This window comes from Pinus tabuliformis, chromosome 4_2 (genome assembly GCF_031772625.1).
Source record: "Pinus tabuliformis cultivar Carrire ecotype Pingquan chromosome 4_2, CPIR1, whole genome shotgun sequence".
Taxonomy (NCBI): Eukaryota; Viridiplantae; Streptophyta; class Pinopsida; order Pinales; family Pinaceae; genus Pinus; species Pinus tabuliformis.
The window spans coordinates 1017452572-1017470216 of record NC_142304.1 but is presented as its reverse complement, the minus strand read 5'-3'; positions in this window follow the sequence as shown (position 1 = coordinate 1017470216).

The following is a 17645-nucleotide window of genomic DNA, read 5'->3' as shown; positions in this document are numbered from 1 at the left end:
TCCCACCTATTCGTGATCATGATCATGCTATTCATCTGATTCCAGGAAGTGTTCCTCCAAACATCAGGCCGTACAGATATCCATATGCCCAAAAGAGTGAAATTGAACGTATGGTTGCAGAAATGCTAGAGGCTGGTATAATTCAACCGAGTCAAAAGTTCTTTCTCTGCTCCAGTAGTATTGGTGCACAAGAAGGATGGATCATGGCGCATGTGTCCGGATTACAGGGAGCTCAACAAGATCACTATTAAAGATAAGTTTCCCATTCCTATCATTGATGAATTACTGGATGAATTGCATGGATCAATTTACTTCACTAAGTTGGATCTTCATTCAGGATATCATCAAATTAGAATGAAGACTGAAGACATTCCGAAAACAACATTTAGAACTCATGAGGGTCATTATGAATTTTTCGTCATGCCTTTTGGCCTTACCAATGCACCTTCAACATTTCAAGGTTTGATGAATTCAATTTTCAAACCATTCCTTAGAAAATTTGTGTTAGTATTTTTTGATGATATACTAATCTATAGAAAGTCTTGGAAGGATCATGTTGAACACGTTGACATGGTTCTACAACTATTGGAGGAGAAACAATTATATGCAAAAATATCCAAATGTTTCTTTGGAGTACAAGAGGTGGAGTATCTGGGTCATATTGTATCTCATGAAGGAGTTAAGGCAGACCCTAGCAAAATTAAAGCCATTAAGGAATGGAAAATTCCCACATCCATAAAGCATGTGCGAGGATTTCTCGGGTTGACAGGGTATTATCGCAAGTTTGTTAAGAATTATGGGAGAATAGCAACACCTCTAACAACATTATTGAAGAAAGATGCATTTTCATGGACTCCAGAAGCAAGAAAGGCATTCGAACATCTTAAAGAGACAATGTGCCAAGCACCGGTCTTAGCTACACTGGACTTCACAAAAACCTTTATTGTGGAATGTGATGCTTCAGGAAATGGAATTGGTGTTGTTTTAATGCAAGATGAAAGACCCATTTCTTTTGAAAGTAGTCCAATCAAGGGAAAGTTTTTACACAAAGCTATTTATGAGAAGGAAATGTTGGCAATACTCCATGCACTTAAGAAATGGCGACCCTACCTAATGGGAAGACACTTCAAGGTAAAGACGGATCATGATAGCCTTAAATACGTTTTAGAACAAAGATTATCCTCTGAAGAGCAACAAAAGTGGGTCACAAAGATGTTGGGTTATGACTTTGAAATCATCTACAAAAAAGGGAAGCAAAATGTGGTGGCAGATGCACTCTCAAGAAAGGATGAGGATGTGGAAGCATTGTTGTGCGCCATTTCTATTATCCAACCAAATTGGATAAATGAAGCAAGGGAGGAATGGAAGAATGACGAAGAAGTGTGGGCACTTATTCGAAAGTTACAACAAGATTCCAGTATGTCTGATACATTTAGCTGGCAAAATGATTCGTTATGGTACAAAGATCGCTTATACCTCTGTAAGAATTCCTAGCTAAAACAAAAGATTCTTATGGAATTGCACACCTCTCCCTTACGAGGGCACTCAGGATTTTTAAAAACTTACCACAGGGTTAAGAAGGAATTTTTTTGGGATGGCCTTAAATTAGATATTCAAAAGTTTGTGGCGAAATGTTTCGTTTTCCAACAAAATAAAGTTGAAACAATTAAGACACCAGGTCTATTACAACCTTTATCCATTCCAAGCCAACGTTGGGAGGAGGTTTCAATGGATTTTATCACAGGGTTACCCAAGTCTAAGGGAAAGATCATCATGGTGGTAGTTGACAGACTTACCAAGTATGCAAAATTTTGTGCATTATCACATCCATTTAAAGCCAGTACAGTTTCTACTGCATTTATGGAAACAATTCAAAAGCTACATGGAAACCCAAAGATTATTGTAAGTGACAGAGATCCCATTTTCACTGGAAATTTTTGGACAGAATTATTTTCTTGTCTTGGTACTCAGTTAGCTCATAGCTCATCTTATCATTCTCAATCTGATGGGAAAACTGAGGTAGTAAACAAATGTTTGGAAGGATATCTTCGTTACTTTGTATCTGATAAAAAGACACAATGGGTCAAATGGTTTCCTCTGGCTGAATGGTGGTATAACACTTCCTTCCATACATCAACAAAAATGACCCCATTTATGGCACTTTATGGGTATCAGCCACCATCCATCACATCATATTTAAGAGAGAATTCTAAGGTTCAAGCAGTGGAACATCACATCGAACATCAACAACAAGTCCTCCAACTCTTAAAGGATAACCTCGTGTTGGCAGAGAATAGAATGAAACAACAGGCAGATCAACATCGTAGCGAAAGAAGTTTTGATGTAGGTGATTGGGTATTCCTACAGCTACTACCATATAAGAAAATGTCCCTCAAGCAAGCTAAGAAGGATAATAAATTATCACCAAAGTATTATAGTCCATACAAGGTGTTGCAAAATATTGGTACTATAGCATACAAATTGGAGCTTCCTGCAGCTTCTCGATTGAACCCAGTTTTCCATGCTTCATGCTTAAATAAGGTTTAGGTGACAAGCTCCCAGTTCAAACAATATTGCTAGAACTTGATGAGGAAGGAAAAATTATATTAGAACCGGAAGCAGTCACAAAAACAAGAACTCGACAGCTACAAAATCGATCAATTTCAGAGTATCTTATCATGTGGAAGTACTTATCCGCTGAATATTCCACATGGGAGGGTGAGAATTTTATACATAAGCATCCAGAACTTCTTAAGCGTTGAGGACAACACTTTTTTGAAGGAGAGGGGCATGTTGGGTCCCTATAATACTAGTGATTACCCCATTACTATCGTAGTTGTACCCCTTATTAATATTGTTGTCCCCCTATTATCCCCATATTGTTATTATTGTGCCCCATAGAATCCCTATATTGTTATTTTTGTGGCTTTATATTATTATTGTTAGGTCGACTGGGTTATATTGTGACTCCTTATACTCCTATATATAGAAAAGAGGTTTTGTCATTTGAATCATTCAAGAATTGTTCATTTATGTAATGTAAAGGAGGTTGCCCCCTTAAAGAGGCTGAATTCTAAGGCATTGATCTATCTTTTCTATCTTTTTCTTGAGCTGGTTCCATAACATGACCTTAGGCATTAAATTGTGTGATGCCCCTGAATCTAACATATAATTATGTAATATCATGTCATGGATGTTTAAACTTACATATAAAGGTGGTACCTCTTCATTCTACTCATGTTCTTCTCTAGGCCCTAGGAACACAGTAGAATGAGCTTGTTGCAAATTCAAAATATCAGATGATCAAGCTTCAACATTAAGCATTCTAACAATTTTATTTCTGTATTTTGTAACTCTTATTACTTCTCCAAAGGGGACAGCAATCTTTATCCTTGAGATTTCATTTTCCAAGTTGAAAAGTGGTTATGTCTTCTCAACTTCTTTTGCAAGGGTTTCTTTCTTTTGTTCTGTAACCTTTGGAGCATCCTTCTTAGGCTAATTTTTATTTTCAACAATAGGAACATTTATGTTTCTCAAATTATACTGATTTTGCATCACTAGAATAGCATGCCAATAGCCTTCTAAGTATTTTGATTGTGGCTCAGTTTCATCACCATCAAAGTCATTATAAGACTCATCATGTTCTTCCTTGGTTAAAAACATTCCTTTCTTATCTTCATCCAGACAATGAATGGTATCTTCTTGGACTTCTGGTGGCATTTCCTCATCATCTACTAGGTTTTGATGGAAATGAGGCCTAACTTGTTGGTCAGGTCAATTTCTCTATTCTCTTTGCCTCTGTTAGATTTGAACTCTTCTGAAGTTTGGATTTATAACTTGTGTCTGAGGTTGTGCAGCAGGAGGATTATTTCCAAGGCTAATCTATCCATGAGTCTTTCCATTGTTCTCATCATGGTATCAAATTTAACATCAAAAGTGGTGGATGGTTGTTCTTCCTCCCTTAATTTTCCTTTAGCCACTTTAGATATTTTTGCTGCAACCATATCAACATTTTTCATGTCAGCTAAGGTAACAGATTCTCTCTCTCTTAGTAGGATGGAAAACTCATAATCATAGGCTTTAACATAGTGTAACTGAGCAGCTCCCAGGGGTGGCTTAATTTGAGAAGGAATGAAATTTTAGACATTATTGAATCTTTTTGAAAAATCATGCACGAATTCATGGCTGGCCTTCTTCAAATTATTATATTTAGTCAAGGCTTGTACATGATTAACTTTACTTCCCCATTTCCTTAAGAAGGCATCTTATAATTCATTATAATCATGTAAACTCCCATGGGTTAAAGCTTTGAACCATTTTTTCACCCCACCAATGAAAGTTGGTACAAACAATCTCATTCAACATCCTCATAATCTACCTCTTCCAGGTATCTATAGTCATTGATCTGGTCAACATGTTGTTCCGCAGTTATCCCCTCTTCACTTCCAAAAGTTTTTATTCTAGTGGAGTACCCTTGAGGTAAGTCATGAAGTATGGCTGGTAAAACAAGAGGAGCATATCTAACAGGGGCTTCCATAGTAGAAACACTAATATAAATTCCAACAGGAGGGGTAAAAATGAAACTAGTAGGGGTAGTGATGAAAGCAGATGTACTTGAAGGGGCTTGAGTGACAGGGACTTTTGTTTTCTAAGTAAAGGTACTTCTTTCAGGTAAAGGCAAACCAATTTATTTTCTTGACAAAAGTTCAAAAGGTTCAAATTATTTTATTTTCCCTAAAGACTCTTGTTCAAGTGACAACTCTGATGCAACAATTTGCTAAAACCTATCTTGAACTTCTTTTGGAACCTCAAAAGTAGAATCTAACCCTAGTTTTGGTAAATCATTCTCTGATTTAGATCTAAGAAATATAGTATTATACCCTTCATCAAATCTAATACCTTAAATATCTTGAATATCTCCAAAGTGTAATGAGGTAGATCTTGAGAGAAATGAAGTACCTGATTTTGATGAGCTGACATCTTTTCTCAGAATTTTTTTTGGATCATCAACTATTTCTGGTGGATTAGGGTCTAGCTTTCTCCTCGTATGAATATTCTTAGAAGCCAAATTTAGGTTGAAATTACCAGTGGAGTCACCAAGGTAGAAATGCGGCCTCAAACAATCTGATCTCCTACTACCTTCAAGAGCTCAACTTTTGAAATGAAACATCCAGGATGATATAACTTTCGAACTCCCGACAAACACACCAAAATGTTATCACTCAGCTGGAACAGGTTGGGTTATATCAACCTTCAACCAAATGTAACTATTTCAAACCAACTTTAGATGGGAACTTAGTCCTTCTAATTTGAGAGGGCTCTCTCAAAATGTTTATAAAATGACTCGTGATAAACTCAAAATTCAGATGACTAACTTTGATCTATTTTTATGATTTTTTTAGGTTAAGAAAAATGTGATAACTACCACCATTGGGTATGGAGTCAAACTAAAACAAGAAATTATCAACAATAGTGTTTAATGGAATTTGAGGCATCTATGGCTTTAAAACTGATACAAATGAACACCCACAGTGAGACACAATATATAATGGAAATTGGAGTTGTATGGAAAATTTCCAAGTAATCAAGATACTATGTAAAACTAATAACAGCAAAATAAAAACTCATAAAATCCATAATAAGAATCCCAGGTACAAAAATAGAGTGTTGTATATTTTATATTACAAGAACAAAATATTACAATAGGCTAGTTTCTCGCAATCCAAATCAACCCTTCTCAGATTCGTAAATATACTTATTTATAGGGAAAGATCTCTTTACATATCTTTCCACCTGGGCCTGATTCAATCCATTGTTCTAGAGACCTGTTTCTATTTGATTAATAAAACTTTGAGAATTCATCAGGATTTCTATTACAATGAAGTCTGAATTCAAATGGGATTCATATGGAATGTTACAATAACTTAAAGCAAGACACTATATTGGTGGAAACTCGAACATATGGCTATTCGAAACTGTTGTGATGTTTGCTACTAAAACATGTTGAGAATGCCATTATTGTTATGTTGTGTCTCTTTAATGATGATTCTACTGAAGAAACACTGCAAAACACTCATGTTGTCTCACGAAGCGGAAGCGTTTGTTGATCAATCAGGAAATCCCATTGTGGTCTAATTTAACAATGAAAACCAGGGGGACTGATTTTCTTGAACTGTGAATGGATGCACATGGAGGGGCCACGTGGTAGCTGGGGTTTGGAGCAAATGCATATACTATCGAGATGGGAGTCGACGTCCATGGCTGAGTTAGCGCATTGTCGATGGAGGTCGAGAGATGACGTGAAGGTGGGGTCAGGAATGTTTGTGGGAAGTGATATACAGAAGAAGCTATGTGGCAGTAGGGGAGTGGAGGTGAAGTTGAAGTGGAGGGTAACATGAAACAAAAAAGTGGGTTATGGCGGGAGCAATGATGATCACTAGTATTGCGGCAAGAATGTTGCAACTCTGCGGGCTACCAACTTTACTTTATCAACCCAGGGTTCGTACAAACTTGGAGGTGACAGTGCTGTATACACAAGCATATCCAATGGGTCCACTCTTTGTCAATGTTGAGCTGGCGATAGACCACTATGGTTTCTCAAACTAGCCTTCTATTGATTAAGAAGAATCTTTATTACCAATGAGGGAAGGGAAAATATATACTAAATGAAATCTTGTCTGTTGTAGTAAGGAAAGACTGAAATCAGATGCTTAAATACACCACTCATATAACTAATTTCTAAGAGGCTTTGCTTCAAAATAATTTTGAGCTAACATGTGTGTAATCCTACTTTCTTAGGCATTCAATCTAAAGAAACCAAAAATTCTACTGTTGTGCATGCAAATGAACACAATAACTCCTTTTTTAGTTTTTGTCCTTATTGTGTGAAAAATGTGAGTGCTAAATTCTCTTGGTGATGTGGGAGGTAGGTTAGAGATGGTGGTGGAAGGTCAGTTGGCTTGGGAGGCAAGTAGCGGTCTTCTCTTGTCTTCCTGGATGCTTTTTCCACAATTCGGCCTCAAAACAAGCCACTAATGGTGCTTCCTACAGGATGTCCTAATGCTCCTACAGGATCCCATGCATTCCTATGGGATCTGGTTGAGAGCAATAGGAGTGATTTGGAAGGTGGTGTAGGGCTTAGGGAAGGTGAATGGTGGGAGAAATAAGGCAAGGGAGTGACCAAGACTTCTTCAGAGCTCAAAATAGAGTTTGTAAGATGGTTGGATTTGTTCAACAAATCTAGAAAGTTGTTCTTATGAAAGGATGAATTGTTTGAGGGACTTCATGGGAAAAGTGATGATCATGGATGGATGAGGTTAGGATGGGGTTTCTGGTCGTCAAACCCCCTGCACTGTTGGAACTCCTGCACTGCATCAATCACTAGCATTTATCCGTGAATCATGTCAAATAAGAAAGATTTTCAATCAACTAAAGAAAACAAAATTTCATTATCTAGTTGTAGGAATTTTAAGTTCCTGAGATAGAACACCAAAGGACACTACTCACAAATAGATCACATATCAATACACCAGTATTCTTGACATGGTTAAAACCATCAAAGAGGGAAACAGTCCATGACCTGAGCCAACGCGACCACTTCAGGAAATTTATTAATAAAAGAAAGAAAATTTACATAAGCTTCTCTCATGAACGGTCACCTTACAAATGACCCTCCATGCTCTTTACATAGAGATCATGGACCAATCGGGTGTTAAGCCATAGATCAAGTGTCGATAATACTGAGGAGAGAATGAATCGTCGGATCACTTCATGTCTAGAACATATCGCGACCGTCGGATTGTATGTTACAAATGTACATAGTAAAGAAACACACTTTACCTAACTCTACACCAGACCAAGTTATACTTAACTATTTCCTATGTGTCAGATTATCCTAACACCCCCCCTTAATAACAACTTGCAATTGGATTGAAGGATGTACAAATATGACACAATGGGAGAAGGAAGGAGGTGTTAGAAGCTATCCCCCCTTAGTGACAACTTCCTGAACTCCAACCATAAATCAAAGTTTAGTAAACTTTGCCTCTGTGAGAACCTTTGTAAAGATGTTTGCAACTTGATCACCAGTTGAACAATATTGCACTTCAATAACATGGTCATGAATAAGATTTCTGATGAAGTGAAAGTGTAGTTGAATGTGTTTGCTATGCTCCTGTTGGATTGGATCTTTGCATAGTTGAATGGCACTTTGAGTATCACACCATAGTGTAGTCGGATGATGCTACTAAAAGCCAAACTCTGATAGGATCTGACGAAGCCACAGGGCTTCCTTACTAGCATTGATGGTGCCACGAGACTCTGCTTCTACTGAAGAAAGAGAAATGGCACTTTGTTTCTTGCAAGCCCATGTAATAGGTCCAAAACCAAGAGTGAAGACATAACCTATAGTAGAATTCCAATCATCAAGATCACCAGCCCAATCGGAATCAGTGAAACCAACCAATAAAGGAGATGCTTCTGTACTATAATTAATCCCAAACTAAACTATACCTCAAACATAACGAAGTATTATTTTGGCTTCTTTCCAATGACTTTCATGTGGGTTTTGCATAAACCGAGCAATAAGGCCAACAACAAAGGAAAGGTCAGGATGGGTATGGGTCAGATACAAACGTTTCCCTACAAGCTGATGGTATAAGCTAGCATCAACTTTAGGGGAAGTGCAAGTGACTAAAATTTTGGCTCCAGGCTAAAAGGGAGAAGGGGCTGGCGTAAAGCATTCCATGTGAAAGTGGCAGAGAAGATCACAGGCATACTTGGACTGGGAAAGGGAAATACCTTCCTTGGATTGCAAGAATTGAAGACCAAGAAAATAATGCAAGTGTCCTAAGTCTTTCATTTCAAACTGATTTTTAATTTTGGACTTCACATGGTTTATAAGGTTGGGATCGCTACCAGTAAGGATAAGATCATCAACATAAATAACAAGAATGATAGGAGACTTACCCACTTTCTTGGTGTAGACAGTATTGTCAGAATGACACCTAGAAAACCTAGTATCTAAGAGAAAGCTATCCATTTTTACATACCAAGCCCTAGGGGCTTCCTTGAGACCATAAACAAATTTCTTAAGCCGATATATAAGGCTGGAGTCTGTTTGTATAAAGCCAGGAGGTTGCTCCATATAGATTTCTTCATGCAAGTCACCATGAAAAATGGCAGATTTAACATCTATCTGATGGACTTCCCATTTGAAAGAGGCAACAAGGAAAATAACAAGGTGGATAGAGTTAATTTTGGCAACAGGGGAGAAGGTTTCAGTATATTCAATGCCTTAAACTTGTGAAAAACCCTTAGCAGCAAGACGAGCTTTATGTTTATCAACTTTTCCATCTGGTCCATACTTGGTTCTGTAAACCCATTTGCATCTAACAAGTTTTCGTCCCTTTGGAAAAGGAACAAGATCCCACGTATCATTTTCCAATAATGAACAATATTCTTCATTCATGGTTGCATCCCAATTTGGATGGCCTAAAGTTTCTGAAAAGGTGTCAGGATCATAATTCACTGAAGCTTGATCCAGTAAAGAAGAGGCTCTATCAAACTGGGAACATGTACATCGCTGATCTGTAGGATCACCTGCAAGAGCACCTACTACATCTTGAGTAGCACAGACCCATTTGGGCACTGAAGAGCTGAAGAAGGATCCTGAGAAGGTGGGGGAGGATTGTCATCCTCACTGTCATCATCTGAAGAAGAAATATTTTCAGAAGTAGAAGGGATAGAGAGAGGTGGCACATTTTCCGAACTAGGCTCGTAGGCCAATATATTTTCAGCAAAGTTTACATCTCTTCTAATGATAACATTTTTGGAATTAAGTAGAATAAGTCTATATCCTTTGACATCTTCATAATATCTAACAAAAATACATTTTTCACTCTTAGGTTCTAAGGCTTTATGTTTCTCATCGGGAATATGGGCCCATGCTTCACTTCCAAAAACATGAAAGTGACTTACATCTCTTTTAATTGAGCTCCATGCTTCCTATGGAGTGATAGTATTTAAAACCTTAGTAGGAGTGTGATTTACTATTTAATTAGCACAGTTAATTGCTTCTACCCAAAAATTAAGACTAAGTCCTTTAGATTGAAGCATACAATTAGCCATTTCCTTTAAGGTTTGATTCTTCCTTTCAGCTACACCATTTCATTGTGGAGTATATGGAACAGTACGTTGCATTTGAATTCCATGCTTAGTGCAAAAGTTGATGAATTTGTTGTTAAGATATTATCCGCCATTATCAGATCTTAGCTTAATAATTTGATGTTCAGATTGTTTCTCAACAAAGGCCTTAAAGGCCAAGAACATGTTAAATACTTCACTCTTGAGTTTTAAGAAGTATACCCAAGTGCGTCTAGAGAAATCATCAATGAAGTTAAGAAATACTTGTAGTCAGAGAATGAAACAAATGGAAGTGGACCACATAAATCACTATGCACAAGCTGTAAAGGGGTTGAGGCATGCCAAGAGGCACATTTTTCAAAACTATCATCATGATGTTTTCCGAGTACACATCCAAAACAAACATCATCTTTGCAAGATACCATAGGAAGACATGTCACCATATTTTATTTACATAGATTTTGAAGGGATCGATAGTTTAAGTGACCAAATCGCTCATGCCAAAGTTTTCTCACTTCATCATTATGAGAAACAAATACTGAGGGAAGAGTTGATGACACAAAGTTGTTAAACTTATACAAACTTGTAGAATCATTAGCAATGCCAGTAGCTAAAATCTGTCTAGGATCTCTTAGGTCCTTAATTACCACATCATGAGTTAAAAATTCGACAATTTTACCTTCACTTGAATGAGTTATCTGATATACAGATAGAAGGTTGCAGGATAAGGTTGGAACACATAATCCATCATTAAATTGACCATTGTCTAGATGAATAGTTCTAGTCCATACAACACTGAGAGATCTATCATCACCAACATATATATTTTTGGTGTTACAATCATTTAAATAAGAAAACATGGATTTGTTTTTGGCCATGTAATTAGAAGCTCCAGAATCAATGAGCCACTCATGAGAATGAGAAGAAGAAGATACATTTAGTGGATAACTAGACCAAGATGCTTGACAACCACATGCAAAAAGTATTATTCCTGAATATGAAGTTAAAGTTGAAGAATGCTCCAAATGGATGTTATGCTTCTTCATTGTTGCTTCCAAGGCTTCCATCTTCTTAAAGCATTTGGATTCTAAGTGGCCGTCCCGATTTCAAAAGTTGCAATGTCTCTTAGTCTTCTTCCCTTTGTTTTTATTTGCCTTATCATTTTCTTGAATTGATTTTTCATTTTGAGACTGAAATTGCTTAGGACCCTTGTTTTGTTTAGGACCATTCTTTTTAGGATACTACTTCTTAGGATTCTTTGAATTTGGTTGTTGATGGGTGGCTAAGGATTTCTTAGAAGAGTTTCCAAGATTAAGAAGACCAAGATGTAAGAGTCTTTCTTGTTCTGTTATTAAAGAATAACAAAAGGCATCAAAAGAGGGGGACTTGTAGTCTTGTCCTTGAGAAATGAAGGCTTCTCTAGTAGAATGGAAGGTGAAAACAAACATAGAGTATGCTGGTCCCAACTTAGTAAGAATGGAATAGATAAGGCTACCATCTTCTTTCTTAACCTTAACACCTTCCAAGAGAAGTCTAAGGGTCTTGAATTTGGACAAAAAATATTCAATTGAAGAAACATTATTGGGGTCCAACGTAAGCAACTCATTTTTGAGTTGATGGGCTCTAATTTCATTTTTAATTCCAAAAACTTTAGTGAGATGTTTCATTGCTTCATTAGGGGTATCAAGTTCTGTGATATGGAATCTAAGGTCTAGAGAAATAGACATCCCTATTAACCCACGTGCTTCATCTTTCCTATTTTCCCATTTGGGTGCCTTATCTTCATCTTTAGGTTTAGTTTCTTGGTCTGAGGCTATTCTATAAAGACCTTTACTTCTAAGTAAATCCACAATGTAAGACCACCATTAGAAGTAGTTGGCACTGTCAAGAATAATTTGGCATGGACTTTCCATTTTAATAGAAACTGAAGTTGTAGATGCAGAAACTAAGTGTTCCAATGGAAATATCTCGAAAAATTAGGCCAATTAAGAAAAATGGCTCTGAAAACAACTTTTGGATGAAGAAGTTATGGCTTTTTGAAGAAAAGTTGTTGAAGATACCGAAGAAGTGCGTGAATGTGCGGAAGTGAATGATAATGTTATATTTAAAAAAATCCCCCCCTTTCCATACTTAATCTAATTAGCTCAATTTAAAAAGATTTTATGTGATCTACTTTTATAAATAAGTGAAATTCACTTTTACAATGGTACTTTATGAGCTACTCACTAAATTGTAACTTATAAAAAAGATAAAAGAGAGTTTAGAATTATAAGTGACTCACGTTTCATAATGGGTGAAAACACTTTTACATGAAATAATTTTAAAACATAAGTTACATGTGCTTTTTGAAAAAGTAACTCAACAAAAAGAAAGACTTGAACCCAAGACCTCTATTCTCATGAAGTAACTTTGGACCAACTGAGCTAGCTTAAAAGGTTAGTGATTTTTGGAAAAGATGAATGGTTTTTTTTTTTTTGTAGTCACTGAAGCTTTGGGGTGCGTGCTTACTTGAAAAAGATCTTTTTCCCTGCAAAATAAAAAACCACACAACCCAACACGTACATGCAAAAAAAACCAAACCTTATGGCTTGAAGTTAGCTTTTTCCGAAAACTAAATATTTTCTTGAATCAGAAAATTTGGATTAGTTTGCTTTCGTTTGTGCCTTTCTATTTCTGATTTTCCCAGATCACACAGAGTTGCGGGGAAAAGAGCATGCGTAGAAATGAAAGGTATATATCTGGTAATAAAAAATAGAGAGCTAAATAAACAAAAATAAACTGAGAGATGAATAACTAGAACTCCAAATAGAGACTGTATACCTCCAGATCTTAAAAATGACATAGCTAGGGGTATTAGAGAATTTTTCACGTGAAATGAAAGGGGTTCCTCACTAGAAAATATGCTCCTAACACAATAGATTAGTCTTCTTGGCCCGAAAGTAGTCAGAAACAATAGATATAGGAAACGACAGTCAAATGCGGTTGTATCTGCTTTGAATTTGGATCACCAACGAATGTGGCCCTCAAATAGCTCCGGTACCATGTAAAAATTTATAGGGTAACTTCCTCAGATATAAGACCAAAGGAAACCACTCACAAACAGATCACAGATCAATACACCAGTATTCTTGACGTGGTTAAAACCCTCGAAGAGAGAAACAGTCCATGGCTTGAGCCAACGCGGCCACTTTAGGCAATTTATTAATAAAAGAAAAAAATTTACATAAGCTTCTCTCATGAACTGTCACCGTACAAAAGACCCTCCATGTTCTTTAAATAGAGATGATGGACCAATCAGGTTTTAAGCCATGGATCAAGTTTCAGTAATATCGACGAGAGAATGAACCGTCAGATCACTTCATGTCTAGAACATATCGTGATCATTAGATTGAAGTTACAAATATACATAGTAAAGAAACATACTTTACCTAACTCTACACTAGACCATGTTATACTTAACTATTTCCTATGTGTCGGAATATCCTAACACTATTTGCCTAATTTATGCATGGAAATACTTGCAAAATAATGTGAAACACTAGGAGATATAATACCAGGATGAAGATATCAGAAATGACAATTGAATCCTATTCTTGAAACTGAAAAGATGCTGGCCTAAGTAGTAGAAAACCCTAAATTCCATGATAAATCAAAATTCTGTCATTTTGGGGCTACATAGGACTTCTTTCCTCAAACCATGGTCCCTAAAGGGAGGAGTGAGGCCAAATCCACCTCATAACAACTTTTTGGTATTCCTTTATCTTTATAAGCTACTTCTAAAGTAAGGCACAAACGAAAGCAAACTAATCCAAATTCAAAACTACTTGCAATGAAATAATGCTAAAAACAATTCAACCATTAATCTATGAAATCAACTAAGCATACAAATACAAGAAGAGGAGGCTTTCCTTCTAGGATTGGGCCCTAACCCAAGAGCTTCAAACCTTTGAGTCAACTCAATGTTGCATCAAGGAAATGCTCATTCTCATTACCATATCAGAAAAGTTACATAACAATGTCTTCCACAAGTTTTGAACTCAAAAATGCTTAGTTCTCTTACATAAAAAATTTAAATCCTAATGAGGCTCTAGGCCTCCTTATTTATACAACTGAAGTCTCCAACGACTTCCTTAAATCTAGGTAGGCTTGGCTCCCAAACTCAAGATGAACTGGCTCTTAACTGTCACTGGCTCGGCTGCCTTCGATCTTCATGACTCGGCTGCTTGCAACTTCGAACTAGTGTGATTTGATGGAGGAATATTAAATGAGTGAGGATTAAATGAGGAGGATCTATCTCCTACAATCTCTCCTCCTTGTCTCATTCAATTTTCTTCCCTTAATTGGCTAAAATTGCTATGGTTTTCTCTCAAAACCCTGCAATCAATGCACATTAGTCCACTAGACATAACATCTTACTTTTACCCATCTCATTAAGAAAAATATAATCAAAATATGTAAGGAATCATGAGAAGAGTTTATTTAAATAAGCTTGGAGGTGTATTAATATTCATATAGTTACCCAATGATTAGGCTCATCATCACCCCCCTACTGAAAGTGTTTCTCATCCTCTAAGCAACTCAATCTATATCCATGTCCTTCATTGCTCTAGTGGCTTCCCTGTCATCCCATGCTTCTGCTGTAGTTTCCTCTTCCTGTGAATAGAATCCTGCCTTCCTCTCTATCTCTTCCCACTACTTTCTTTCTTCCTCTTCCTTCCTCCCTTCAAACATTCCTACGAGTAGCAGTGGACTGAATCTCAAGCCAATCCAGTTGACTTTGAGTCTTTGTAGAGCTTTCTTGTACATGGGTGTTCTATTTAGTGCCTCTCTCATTCTTTGAGGAGAATGGTATTCTCTGACTTTCAGGCTATAGGGCAAGGTGTTCCATCTCCTTTGGAAAGATTTCATGTTGACATCTCCTAACAACCTAAACATTTCTTCAAAGTATGCTTGCTCTTTGGCAGCAAGGTACCTAGGTGCAAGCTTAGGATCATTTGCAATTAGGTTGTGGGTGTTGATGATAGCCATTGGGTTAGATTTCTTAGCTCTTATCATGAGGGTTTCTATCTCTTCTCTTGCCATTACCTTCTTCATCTCTATATCTCTTTCCTCCTCATGATTCATCCATGATGTTAAGGCTATCAATTGCAAGTCCCCTAGTTTTTAATTTGGGTCCCACACATTCAAATCTGTCAAGGCCAAGTTGTGTAGGTAAAACTCAGACATTTTTTCTCTATCTTCCAGGGTGCTTTGATCATAGAGATCAATGAATTTTTTTTAGTCATGGAAAGGAATAATCCCTGTATGTTCTAAAATCTTAATTTGGAACTGTAGCCATTGTTCCTTAAGATACAAGACATAATACTTTGTTGTCATCCTGCACTGGATTGCCTCTAAGATAAACTGGCCATAGCTTCCAACTGACTTTCCTTTTCTTGTAACTATCCCCTTACCCATGCATTATCTGCTTCCAACTGAGCTTTCATCATTTTCTCTTTGTAACCTCAAAAAACGTATGAATAAATTCTTTGAAATTTGTGACTACCACCCTAGAAAAGATATAAGGGGCATTCTTAAGTCCAAAGGGCATAACTGTATACTGAAAATAACCCCATTCTGTAGGTAAGGTAGTCTTACTCCGATCCTCCAGTGCGATTTTGATCTAATGATATCTTGAGAACCCATCTGTAAACAAATAGGCTTCCCGACCTCCAACATTCTCCAATACTTCATTTGTGAATGGTGTAGGGAATGGATCATGGACACAAGCATCATTCAACTTTATTAAATCTACAGAGATATGGATTTCACCCTCTTTCTTCTTCTCCTGAACCACCATAGGAATAACCCAGTCTAATTCCTTGACAGGCTGAATCATCTCAACTGCCAGCATCTTATCTTATTATTCACACACTTTTTCCTTGTACTTAGGATTCAATCGGTATGGGCACTGCTTCTCTGGCTTTGCATCTGGATTCAGAGTGATCTTCATGACACCTAGATCACCTACTATCCATTTCAGATCAGATAACTTAGTTGGAAACAAGTCCTCATACTCTCATATTAACTCCGTGATTTTTTCCACTATGTCCTCATCCCAGTAATCACCTATATTTTCAAACATCAGCTGCACTTTCAACCCAATGTTCACTTGCTTAATTTTCAATGGTTTTGAGATGTCAGGAACTTCTTCCTTAGGCCCTATGACTTCACACTATCCTGCTGACTCAAGAATACTGATGTTCCTGGGATCTTCCCCACCTTCATCTATGGTCACATTATAACATTCTAGAGCATGGCACAACTACGTACTCCAGTCTAGTTGTATCTGTTAGCTTCGCTGACAAAGGGATCAAAACTGGATCCAAAACACTCCCAAAGTCTACAAATCTGCTTAAAAAACACACCAAGGGATCCGTTCATGCTCTTGAGATCTTCATTTTTGTCAAAGGTTATCCACTGATCGAAATAGTCGTGGTTGGAAAGCCCTTGGAAGGGTGGCAACACACTATTGGGAGGCTTAAACACGTCAAAAGCTACAAAAAATCCTTTCCATAGGTGTAAACCCAACAATGCATAGCCACCATCCGATCTGGCCAATCAATGGCCCAGATCTAATCGGCGGATCACAGATCAGGAAGACCAAGGGGTAGGGCCTTTACATATAGTGATATGCGATTGCGATCAAATCGCATCACTGTATCGCATCGGTAGAGGTAAGACGGTGGGGTAAAACGTAGACCAAGTGGGATTGCGATTTGCGATCGGTGATAAAGGATCACTATCAGATGGTAATCAGCACCATACCAAGGGTTAGAGGGCCCACTTCGCATCACAGGATCACAAATCAGCGTATCGCAGCACCACTTCACCAACGTTCAGGGCCTTTCGCACATACGTATTTGCGATGTGGTAACCGGACCCGACGGTTATATAACACTCTATTGCATATTATTTCAGGTTTGCGCTCAGGTCGTTTTCAGTGGTTTTTGGTGTATTTTCATTGCATGAGTGAAATACAAAGGGAAGCTTGGTTTGTGATATACGATAAGACACGGACCCGGAAGGGTTCGGGAAGCAATATTTTATTAAGATTGAGGTCCACAAGGGATGATTTTTCCTGCTTTTTAATTTATTTCCCACATGGCGAAATCCACAGAAAATACACAGGAGCGAGCTTTGTGTGACTGGCGATGGTAGCAAGGGCTGACTCGAGAAAAGAATGAACCATTTTTCTAAGACTTTTGAGGGTCGAAAGGGATAGTGATGGGCGGGCTTTAGCAGTATTGCATCGTTTTCGCTTTTTATGACCCGAACAGCCACAACAATAGAAAAACATTCATGGCTATCATTTGAAAGGGATAGGTGCAGGGATTGCATAGGCACCATAGCCACTCCATTGTAGGTTCAGGCAGCCAGCCATCCTTAGAGGAGTCTTGTAGTCATGTTACATGCTAGAATAAGGATTTGGCGGAGAGACAGCGGCTGGAAAACAGAGCCTG